The 9,951-nt window shown below is 37.3% G+C and overlaps 1 pseudogene; it reads left to right on the forward strand.

Annotated features, from left to right (window-relative positions):
- Positions 1-5,158: 5,158 nt before the first annotated feature.
- Positions 5,159-6,183, forward strand: LOC114219971 (L-lactate dehydrogenase A-like 6B; annotated as a pseudogene).
- Positions 6,184-9,951: the final 3,768 nt, after the last annotated feature.

Consider the following 9,951-nt stretch of genomic DNA (forward strand, 5'->3'; position numbering starts at 1 on the left):
CAGACTTTTCTCCCTACCTCACCAACATTTTTTCGTTGCAATTACAACAAATTCTAGGAGGTAGGATGGAGGAAGCAGGAAAGAAGGGCTCATCCCCACCCTTTTAAGAACTTGCAATAGCAACACAGGGCACTTCTTAGCTCTCACTGGCTGCAACTTGGTTATACAGTGACACCTAGCTGTAGGAGAGTACAGGAAATGTGTTACTTTTCCTTGGTGACCATGTACCCACTAAAAATTGGAGCTCTGTTGTTAAGAAGAGAGAACTGATATTGGGATAAGTAACCAGTATTCTCTGCCTCATTGCTCAAGTGACTCCTCCTCAGAAGGGTTTTTATTGATCACTGTGTATAAGATATCCTTGTCACCATCTTATTACCTTGTTCTACTGTCTTTATAACATCACTACCTGAATTTATCATACTGGTCAATCTGTATCTGTCTATTCTTCTATTACTTAATTTAATCATTCATATACTTATCTATTTGAAATCAGTTCGTATGTTTATTCTGTCTTTTGCTTTAGATCCTAAGACTAGGAAACCAAGAATGTTATATGTCTATTGAATCACTATATTCTCAGTACCTAAAACAATGCCTAGTGTTTAATAGGCACTCAACACACTTATGCTGAAAAAAATCTCTGGAAAGTGAAAAGGAGGTTATCTGCTGGACACAGGCATATATGTACACTTGGTTGGATGGTTTCAGTGGGGATAGCAGAGTTTTAGGAGACTTGGTAATGTTTAAAATGTTTGGGGAGAATGTAAGAGAAATGTTAAGTTTGGGGTGCGGTGTTAAAGACCCAACTGAGAATGATGATTATGCATTTTATGATTCAAATGTATTTTGTTGGGGTGCCTGGGTGGCTCAGTCATTAAGCATCTGCCTTCGGCTCAGGCCATGATCCCAGGGTCCTGGGATCGAGCCCCGCATCGCATCAGGCTCCCTGCTCAGCGGGAGGCCTGCTTCTCCCTCTCCCACTCCCCCTGCTTGTGTTCCCTCTCTTGCTCTGTCTCTCTCTGTCAAGTAAATAAATAAAATCTTTTAAAAAAATCTATTTTGTTACATGGATTTCACCAGCGGTGCTTGGTTTCTAGGATTCAGGCATGAGAAATGAGCAGTGGAGTTTATCTAGTGTTCAGAGTTTAGGATATTGGCAGTGTTATTGGAAATGATGGGCAATTTTAACTTTTCTTGGTTGTTATATAGAAGAGAAGGAAAATGATTATGATAAATGTTTTTCATGAGACTAACATAAAGAAACAAAGTGGTTGGAAGAGCATACTAACAATACTGAGCATTTCCAGTGTCCTTTTTGGTATAAAATGGTGTTGTTTTTTTTTTTAATTTATGCAATCTCACTTACTTTTCCTGAGTGTATAAGTAAAAAATAACCTGTGAGGCTTGCAAAGCAGATGTTACTATCCTTATCTTAGAAATGAGGATAATACAACTTAAAAAGTTGTATTAGACTTTCCCAAACACAAAGAAATCTAGAGGAAAAAAACAGAACAGGAATCCAAATCTCCTGACTATTCATCTAATGCTGTAAAAGAGAAAGAAGACATCTTGATGTCGTCTACCCTATTAATTAGCATGGTTTGAACAGCTTTAGGAATATTGGAGAATATTAGATTTCATTATATTTGCATTAACTCAAAGGAAGACATGCATAGATATCTAGTTTTTGTGGAAAAATAAGTAACATTGCTTTAAACTCATGCCACTTATACTAATAAAACCATAACTTTAGGTGGAGTAGTGTCCTGAATTTCACATGAATAATGGCTGCAAAAATAAATTCATTAAAGGGATAACATTTCATTTTGGAAGATGATAGGTGCATCTTAATGTGATATGAATATCAACTTCAGGCAGCAAGGTGTGGTAGAAAAAGCACGGGATTTACAATATACAAATTAGAATCCTGTCTTAGCCTTTTCTGAAAATTAGATTTGTCATTCGCAATATAGGAATGATAATGACTTCTTCATAGCATCGTTGGGAGCACTCTGGATGGACTCACACCAGGAATTAAATGCTTCTGCCTCAAAACAACACATTTCTGATCACATTTCATAAATTTTAGCGGTCATATGGCCATGCCTAAATTAAAAGGGGAGGGGAGGTAAAATCCCCATTGGACCTGAAAGGAGAATGGGAGGTATTGGTGAGCAGCCTTCATGTATACCATAGTGATTTAAAAATCAGACATATAAAAATTGAAATTATAATAAATGAGATAACAAGACTTTCCAAAACATATTTTCCAGAATTCTAGATCTAGAAAGATGTTGGTGGGTATTCCCAAAATAGAGATTTCTTAGTTGAGTATCTCTGGAAAACAAGGGGTTTTAAAGTTCAAGGTTTTTCTATTGTAGAATTTCAGTAGGCTAACATGCATAAAGGATTTCCAAAGTGGGAGGTAAAAACTATAATATGTAGCAATCTTACTGAATCCTAGAATCCTTTTTTATTTGTTTGTTTTCTTTCTAAAGACCATTGTACGAGATTATGCTGTGCACATCCTCTCATACTTTGAGAAATGATGACTAGAATTATCTGGAGGCTGATGAGAAGGGAGTTTCTAGAGCCTGGATGGAAATACAAAACTTCTAAGTTCTCAGGATGATTGCCTCTGAAGGCAGCCCTCAGGTTCTCCATCCTTGAGAGCAGAGTGCTGGTGAGTCCAAGGTTTAGAAATAAAATCACTTATTTTAAAAGATGCCTATTGTGATATTTTCTAAGAAGAAACTGAGGGCATTGAATGCAGATTATTGTATGGAGTGTAATAAAGCTGGAGTTGGGTTAGATGTCATGGTTGTATCCCAGAGACTAAGGCCTAAGACATACTATAGCTGAGGCCAGGGCAGGTGGTTGATCTTTCTCCTGGTGCAATGCTTGTTCTTTTTTATTTTATTAATACTTCATTGTTAGTGGCACTGATAAACATTTCACTCTGAATGCTGCACCACAGGACTGATCTTATAAAAGTGTGAATGGAGATGAAAAAGTAGTGACTCGGAAGTTGTGTCTCTTTATGCACCTGTACACGGTAGGAAGGTGACAGAGGGGTCAGGGTGGTGACCCTCAACAAGTTGGTAGTTTGATTGCCATCCAAAGGGATAGAAATATTTTCCACTCAGAGTTTCCAGGCAAAGGACAATAACTGGAGAGTTTAAAACCTGCCCCTACCTAAGTCGGTGGCTGAATAACAATTCACAAAGACCTGGCCCATTGTGTAGAGCATGTCTGAACCTGAAAATAGGAGGTCATACAGGATCAAATTTTACTTGTACTTGCATGATATCTATGGTTTGGAGTTTATACTTTGAGAAAGTATATATCTTAAAAAATATATTACAAGTAAAATTCAAACTGTGGCAAACTTCAGTGATAACTAGCTGTGGATTTTAACGAGCTATTCCCAAATTACTTGGATTCATTGATCATCAAGTCCGTGCTTTTGAAATCAGAAGTTCCATATTTATTCAGATAATTTGGACAAATAATGCCTAGTTAATATGATTTTATGAGTGTATTATGACTAATGCTTCCTCCAATATTAATATTTATTTTATGACCAAAATAAATATTATTTTAGCTTGATATTATTCAGAGCAACATGGTCTGTTTCTTTCTTTAAGATTTATTTATTTCACAGAGGGAGAGAGAGAAAGAGAGTGGGGGGAGGGGCAGAGGGAGAGGAAGACAGAGAATCCTCAAGCAGACTCCTTGCTGAGTGCAAGCCTGACACGGGGTTTGATCCTAGGACTCTGAGATCATGACCTGAGCTAAAATCAAGAATCAGACGCTTAACTGACTGAACCACATAGGTGCCGAGTTATGCTCAATATTTCTGTACTACATCTTCACATTTGGAAATCTGAGGAAGAAATTTCTCTTTTATTAGACTTCTCATAGGTAGGTATCTGAGGTACACATTTTATCTGAGATCACAGATATGAAAATATGTAAAACTAAAAGGCATTCACAACTTTGTAAAGCATGGATTTTTTAAAATTATTGGAGATTTTCAAACTCCAAAATCTGAATTTTAAGAAATGGTCACCATGATTATTTGTGTTTGGATTTTGCAGTTTCAATATCAATACGAAGTCTGCAACACTGACCAGTTTATATAAGCTGCAATTATAATCTGGGTGTGGTTTTCAACAGTCATTTTCATTTTACTGATGTGTCTCTTTTCACGATTGCTCTCAGGGTTTCTATTAATAGCTACATGGGACACTCCTAATTCTTAACTAGTGCAAGTTTCATCTTCTCCTCATTTTCTCATGTCCTCAGAGTTTAATGACTTTAGATAAGCCCACTCTCCAGTTTCTAATTGTGCTTACCCAGCCTACCCATTTTGCTTATAAGAGCAGCTATTCCCAATATGCAATCTAAAAATATATTTCAGGCTATATCATTGGCCATTCTGATATTTTATGAGAATCTGTTGAATGTACCAACTTCTCTAGACCAAATCATGACAAAAGCTATGTCTCTACAACAAAACCATTTTAAGAATTGATATTACTATTTAGAGTATTTGGCACCAATCCCTCCTGAAATAGGATTTAAGCAGTAAGTAACTCTACTGAAAATTGTTTTATAGGTGTTTTTTTCATAATTAGTAGAAAAAATGCATTAATACTATTTTCACATTATATATGTGAACACAAACATAAAACAGGAGCAGGTTTTGGCAAACTAGAGGCAGAAATAAAAATAATGGACTTACCTAGATATACTCTTTTTGTTCTTATTCTTATAATTCAACCAAAAGCATTGAATTAATTGAAATTACATAGCTTCGGGTGAAGATGACAACTGGTTGATCTTCCTTTTTCTTCTCTTCCCAAATCAACCCATCATCATCTGTTGACTTTATTTCCCAAATATCTCAAATCTTTCCATTTCTCTCAATCAGCTTTGCCAACCCTGCTGAAAATAATACACTAGAGGTACTACAGAACACTATCATCTCTTGTTTGGACTAGAGCCTTTTAGCTGGTCTCCCTAATTTCACTCTTAACCTCACTCCTACTGACCTACTCTTCTCCTAGCAGCCAGAGAAGTGTAATAATGCGCCAGTAACTGATTTCCCATTGCGTGTAGAACCCAATTTAAAGTATTGCACCTCCCGCTCACGGGCGCCTCGGCGGTCACCCCCGTGTCCAAGATGGCAACCAAGATGTCCAAGTGTGAGCTTATCAAGAATTTCACTTCCGAGGAGGCCGTTCATCACAACAAGTTCTCCATTATAGGAACCGGATCAGTTGGCATGGCCTGTGTTATCAGCATCCTGTTAAGGGGCTTGACCAATGAACTTGCCCTTGTGGATGTTAATGAAGACAAACTGAAGGGTGAGACCATGGATCTTCAACAGGGCAGCCCTTTCTTGAAAATGCCGACTGTTGTGTCCAGCAAAGATTACCTTGTCACTGCAAACTCCAGCCTCGTGGTCATCACAGCAGGGGCACGCCAGGAAAAAGGGGAGACATGCCTTAATTTAGTCCAGTGAAATGTGGACATCTTTAAATTAATGATTTCCAGCATCACCCAGTATAGCCCTCGCTGCAAAATGATTGTTGTTTCCAATCCAGTGGATATATTAACTTATGTGACCTGGAAGTTGAGTGAATTTCCCCAAAACCGTGTTATTGGAAGTGGTTGTAATCTGGACACTGCCCGTTTCCGTTTCTTGATTGGGCAGAAGCTTGGTATCCACTCTGAAAGCTGTCATGGGTGGGTCCTTGGAGAGCATGGAGACTCGAGTGTTCCTGTGTGGAGTGGAGTGAACATCTCTGGTGTCCCTCTGAAGAATTTGAACTCAGATATAGGAACTGATCAAGATTCTGAGCAGTGGAAAAATGTCCACAAAGATGTGATTGCTAGTGCCTATGAGATTATTAAAATGAAAGGTTATACTTCTTGGGCCACTGGCCCATCTGTAGCTGATTTAACAGAAAGTATTTTGAAGAATCTTAGAAGAGTGCATCCGGTTTCCACCATAATTAAGGGTCTCTATAGAATAAACGAAGAAGTATTCCTCAGTGTTCCATGTATTTTGGGAGAGACCCTGTAAAGGTAAAGCTGACTACTGAAGAACAGGCTTGTCTGAAGAAGAGTGCAGAAACACTTTAGGAAATCCAGAAGGAGCTCAAGCTTTAAAGTTGCTTGAAACTACCTTTTTGAAGTTACTGAAGGGATAGTAGTTATAGGGTTTTGTATGTTCAATTTTTTTTATAAGTTTGAATTTCAAGAAGTTGGAAACAGGAAAGGAAGTAGAGTGAGTTACCTGTTTATTTAGCCCCCCAGCTTTTTTATTTAGTATCCAGATGTCAGGATGATTTTTTTTTTCCCACAATGATTCAGTGATTGCATCAAAGAAGGTGTTTTTGTACCACTAATGTACCAGTACTTGCTCTGTGTGTGATGGTTGCAGTTGCTCTTTGGTCCAAAAAGGATTAGGATATAGGTGTTCGTGTTACAGAAATGATAATTTTCATTAAGTACATGTTCTTTCATTCTGGATGGCTTATACGCACTGTGTTCATTTATATACCGTTTTTAAGACCTTGTAACTTCCTCTACAATGTAAAAATAAATGTACATACAGAAGTACTTTCTGTAATGGAAAAAATAAATAAATAAAGTATTGCATAATCTGCCCCCCCTCCTCTTTCCCCATTCACTTCTTTCCAGCCCTTCCTTTTTTCTTCCTGTGGTCTGAACAGACTACATTCTTACCTTCCTCAAGGACTGTGCAAAGATTATTCTCTTTTCTTGGAATTTCCCTTTCTCCTCTTTGAAGAGCTAGCATCTTTTTATTTTTAAGAAGTCTTAGCTTACATGCCACATAGTCAGAAAAACTTTTTCCTAGTATCCTTTCTAAGGCACGTATCACTTACTAATCTCCCCCCTTTTTTTGTTTCCTTAATAATGCTTATCATAACTTATGTATAGATTTCATTATTTCATGATTAAGTTTTTTTTCTGTATTTCTCACTAGAATCTAAATAATACTAAGCACCACGAGACACCATCACCAGGGATGATGCTTCTCTCACATATTACTTAAATGAGCACGTAGGTGGAAAGAAGGCTTTATATCAAAGGAATGAATATAAGAAAAGAAGGAAGGAAGGGAAGGAGGTAGAGAAGGAAGGAAGGAAGGAAGGAAAGCAGATTTGTCAGAATAATGCTGCCCACCTGGAAGGTTTGTGGACTGCAAGCCAAGAGGCTGGTTACACACCTCCCTCTTTGTTCACCTAACAGATCCCCATTTAAAAATTCCATCCTCTTTTCCACACTCATTTCACATTATTCTACTAGTGAATTGTTCAGCATAGTCCTACAAAATTACTTCCAGTATTCCATTCTTCTTTGTATTTTCCGGCCTCTATGCTTTTGTTTATGATGAACAAAGTAAGTTTCTCAATAAATGTTCTGTTCAAATGCCATGCTTCCTATGAAATCTAATCAGTGTTGACTCAAAACTATCATAATATTTTATTTTAACCTTTCTTATAAGAAATCACTTTCTGGTCAATGGTTTATAATCCTTCAGGTTTATATCTTACATCTTCTGTACTCTGGGCTCCCAGAGAAAGAAAGATCTATGGTTAATTCTTCTTAATCCCTTATAGTATCTGGTGTGGTGCCTTAACCATAGTATGTTATCCATAATTTTTGTTTTAACTGAGTTCTTCACCCATGTACTAACAAATCAATAAATGTTACATGGCTACAATTTTCACTAATATTTTTTAGACCTTGGCTTTGAACAAGGCCTTTTATTTTTTTTCAGACAGAAAGTTAGTTGCATCATGATATTATAAGTGCCACTTTGGACTGATAACATAAAATATTACAGCAGGCAATTCCAATCCACTTATTTGCAGAGCATCTAAAATACAGTTATTTAGCATCTACTCCACACATAAACATTAAACAGTAGGAAAATAAATTGCTTTTTTACTCCTTATTTTTTTCCTCCTTCTAAGTACCAGTACTGTAACAATTCTGTCAAAACAAGATGCTTAATTATGGCACCTCCGCTTTGGAGGTTATTAATGTAGACAAAACTATTGACATATTATATAAGATACAGCAGAGTGAAAAGTTTAATCAGCTGTAAAAACACTGCTCAATTAGATTCCAAATATGATGGGCCATCATAGAAAAATGATTATTGATATAATTCAGAAAATAAGGTCTTGGGTGGGGAATCTTGCCGAATAAGGAAGTGAGGGCTTACAGCATTCTGTCCAAGAGGAGAAAGACTGGCTATAAAAAGAAGAGCTTGATGTTCATCTCTCTAATAGAAATCATTTGGTATCATGCCATGAATGGTGAGCTTGCAAAATGCACAGTGTGAACTAACACATACCCTTGGCTAGGAGTAGGTTCATAGCCAGAACTCAAAGCTTGATGAAAAATATACCCAAACCTTATATATTCATGGAGTGTGATCACTGTCATCTTTGACTTGTTCCTTATCATTATACCAATAATGTTGACCTCAACACTTTTTCTTGCCTCCGGGGTTTTGCACTGTTTTTCCCTCCTTGAGCCACTATTTTCTTAGGTCCTTGCACGTATGTGTCCTTCTCATCATTCAGGCTCAAAGCCACCTTCCCGGGAAGGGCTTCCATGATCACCATATCGTGTTTACCATACTCTCTCTAGTCACACAGGACACATTGCCTTGTTTCTCTTCCTCATTAACTTTGTCAATACCTGAAATCACTATTCTGATTATTTGATTACTGTTTTTCTCACTTAATGTAAACTTAATACCTATAGGATGTTTGTCTGTCTCATTCACTGTTATGCTTCAAGTGCTGGAAAGATGTCTGGTATTAGTTCTTCCATCAACATTATAGAACAAATGGATGGACCTCATTTGGCATGCTATCTTTCTCCAGCATTGTGGAATTAGTCTTCAGCTTATTAAGAAAGGTCAACAATGTTATTTTCCTTCTGAGAAAATGATGTGGAAAGATTGACTAAGATCATTCACAAACTGACTGTGAAAACCTACTGGACTTCTCAAAATTTTAGAAGGAAAGGGAACATTTTAGGAAGAGAGCAGCAGAAGATGGGGAATTACCATTTAGTAAGGATCTATCATGTGCCAAGTAGTATGTCGGGTGGTTTAGTCATATTCCACACTTATTAATCATAATAATAACAACAAAATTCTTGGACCCTTATGTGCTCAACACAACTCTGAAATCTTTCATGTTATTCCATTTTCTCATTAAATCTTCACCATTAAACTTATGAGGTAGGTACTATTATTATCTTCATTGCACAGTGATGGACATGGCTTCTTGGCCGGTACTAGTTTCTCATTTAAGACAGGAAAACCAAGGTTAATACTAATTTTTTCAAGGCTACAAATCTAGTAAGTGACAGAATGTAGATTTGAACACAGATATTCTATAATCTACGCTTTGCTTTTTTCATGGCAAATTTATATATGTATGTAGTATGTTTGTATTCATGTGAGGTCTAACTCTGGTCAAGGATTGTTATTGATCCTTCAAAGGGGAGTGATGGGAGATTCTCCAATTGGTGAAAAATCAGTCATTTTCGGAGTGCCTACGCATGTGCTGAAATGGAATTTTTCTTAGAGTACCCAAATAGCATAAAGCACAGGATAAGCCACAACAGGCTTACGATGCAATGGTGGGGTGTAGTAAGTGATAAAAGAGTAAGATTGACTTGATTATGGTGTTAATTGATCGGTATGAATGTAAACTCAGGAGAAAGTTTTAGGGAGGGAGTACAAGATGCAGGCCACAGTCATCAGGAGAGGCTCCACAGTTAGGGTGAAGCTAGGGAAGGGTCTTCAAGGATGGGTAAGAATGAGGAGAACAGAGAACATCAGAGAGAGAAGGAGAGAGACTAGTGTTCCTAATGTACAGAGCA

Source organism: Eumetopias jubatus, unplaced genomic scaffold (genome assembly GCF_037043125.1).
Source record: "Eumetopias jubatus isolate StellerSeaLion01/CBP00866 unplaced genomic scaffold, mEumJub1_p1.0 scaffold_13, whole genome shotgun sequence".
In the NCBI taxonomy this organism is placed as follows: domain Eukaryota; kingdom Metazoa; phylum Chordata; class Mammalia; order Carnivora; family Otariidae; genus Eumetopias; species Eumetopias jubatus.